This window comes from Schistocerca americana, unplaced genomic scaffold, assembly GCF_021461395.2.
Source record: "Schistocerca americana isolate TAMUIC-IGC-003095 unplaced genomic scaffold, iqSchAmer2.1 HiC_scaffold_15, whole genome shotgun sequence".
Classification (NCBI taxonomy): domain Eukaryota; kingdom Metazoa; phylum Arthropoda; class Insecta; order Orthoptera; family Acrididae; genus Schistocerca; species Schistocerca americana.
In genome coordinates this window covers 7397771-7400370 of record NW_025725583.1, presented here as the reverse complement: position 1 = coordinate 7400370, position 2600 = coordinate 7397771, and positions in this window count along the sequence as shown.

Sequence of the window (2600 nt, the reverse complement as noted above, 5' to 3'; positions counted from 1 at the left end):
GCCACCCGCATACCTTTATTGAGCACTTGAAAAATGTACCTGTACATTAACAGCCAGTCACTGATACTAGTCGCCGAAGTGATAGGCAAACATTTAGACATCCCTCAGATTTCGAATGCGTCCACCAGGCGCTAGTTCAGCGACATATAACCACTCAGGTCAGGGGTGTCGAAATGGTTGCCAGTCACACTAGCGCCTAGTAATCAGTTAATGACCGTTTCTGCACAGGTACGTTTTTTTAAGCGATCAACAAATGTGCGTGGGTGGCACCGAGGGTGTTGCCGAACTGGGCAGTCTTAGAGGGACCCTTTGCCGTTTTATTCACGCATGTGCCAATGTCGTAGCCCCGACTGAGACTGCAGCCCGATGATGTCCTTGAGTAGGAAAGAACCGTCCGAAATTGTCAACAGTGTCGAATGTTGTCAGCAACGTTGTACTGTTACTTATCGCACAGTAACCTATTGTTTTCGACCGCGAAATGTGTGAAAAATCAACGCCCTAAGGGAAGGGATGATTTCATTGACGTCATTTATGCCACCCTGTAAGGCCTTTTCGTGTCGATTAGAAGCGGCAATTTATCTGAAACGTTTTCCTCGGCTACCCATAAGAAGACCGCACGATTTCAACGCTGGGCATGGCGGTTCCGATCTCCATTGCAGCGGTGTCAAAAGGAGGGATGAAATGTGGATAAGAGGGTGCGTGACGATCTTCCCATCGAGTGACACGTCCAAGGTGGCGTTGGGAAGAATTGCGGTGAAATTTGTAGTCATGTGGCATCATTAACCCACCTTACACCTCACATTAACTACTTAAGCTCTGGCGTTTTAGCTGGTTGGTTGATTCGACGTAGGGGCCCAAACAGCGAGGTCATCAGCCCCATCGGATTGAGAAGGAAGTCGGTCGTGCCCTTTCAAAGGAACCATCCCGGCATTTGCCTGAAGCGATATAGGGAAATCACGAAAAACCTAAATCAGGATGGCCGGACGCGGGTATGAATCGTCGTCCTCCCGAATGCGAGTCCAGTGTGATAACCACTGCACCATCTCGCTCGGTTCTGACGTTTTATTCGCATGTGTCGACACCTAGCTGTCCGAAGCGTCGCCGAGCCCGAAAGTGAGGTCGCGGGGTGCCAACGCTTTTGCTCCATTACAGGGAAAGCTGTGAGCACCTTTGAATCAAATTTGAAACTTCCGTGTCGTAATGGGAGCAGATACGAGGTTTCCATAAAGTGCCTCTTTAATAGTGTTGCTCAATGTACACAACGCATATACAAGGTCATGTACTCATTCAATTCGAGCTCTGACTCACCCCCCCCCCCCCCCCCCCCCCCCCGGCGGCCCACACACACACACACACACACACACACACACACACACACACCAGTGCCACATTCCAATACACTTTCCATAATGACCTTAAAAATTCTGCAGATTAATGCACTGGGAAGTTCCTTTGTAACCGCTGAACTTAGAAAAAGAGGAGAAGAAATGGGAGCTCATCTTCTGTGCATCCTGGGCCCATTATCTCCATAATGGGAAACGCAAGCACCCCCTTCCCCCTCCTCCGGATGTCAGCTGCGTCTTTGGATCAGCAAATGCGAAGGCAGTTACTGTAATTATAAAGGAAGATGTAACTATTAAAAAAAAATATCAGAAATGTGTATCAAGCATTCGGCTTCTATTACACTTCCACGCCAAAATATTGAAGGGATACTCATAAATATAACATATACTCGTATTCACAGTACTCTGATCGCACAGAACCGTTTACTGAAAAACCCTCTCAGAGTAAAAACTTAATAATAGCAGACATAAATGTGAGAAGTGCCCTCTGGTTTAGCGAACAAACAGATGGTACGAGGCCAGAAGATTTTAGGCACCATTCAAGAAGCTGACCTGTTAGTGACGAATCGTCCGGGACAACCTGAGACCACAACAGAGCCGGCGCAGTTTCTAACACAGGCATTACACTAACGGAGGAGCTGTAAATAAATTTTCCGAGTGGACAGTCCATTCTAGATTGACCAGCTGAGATCACAGTAAAATTATATTCACAATTAAAGACAGAAATAAAATTGATCAAAACCTAACTACAGCAGAAAGATTTAACTTTAAGAAAGCAAATTGGAACTAGCAAAGTGAAAGAGTAATGCAATGACAACAGAATATCAGGAAGAGTAAACTTAAGGGCTCAAGCATTACAAAAAAGCCGTGGTTACATGAGCTGACATATTAGACGACGTACAAGGTGACCTAGAAGGGACTACCACAGATCCCTACTACAGCCATCGAAGCAGCCCGACTGGCACATTACAGAGATCTTTAAGTCCAAATACCACCAACTGCTTGTTCAGCACAAACAGGTGCAACGGGAAAGGTACATGAGAAACCAGCTGAAGACGGGTGTTCTGGGGTAAACAGTATAAAAATGTTATCCGAGAAAATAAAAAGAAATCTAGTCTTTTATTCACAATGAAAACCAAAGATGGATCGGAGATCCATGGATGCAAACAGACAGCAGAATACCTGCTTGGCAAGCTCCAGCCGGAGACGATCGAGAGGATAACCAAGTCCACAGGCAGTTAGAAGTTGGATATGCGC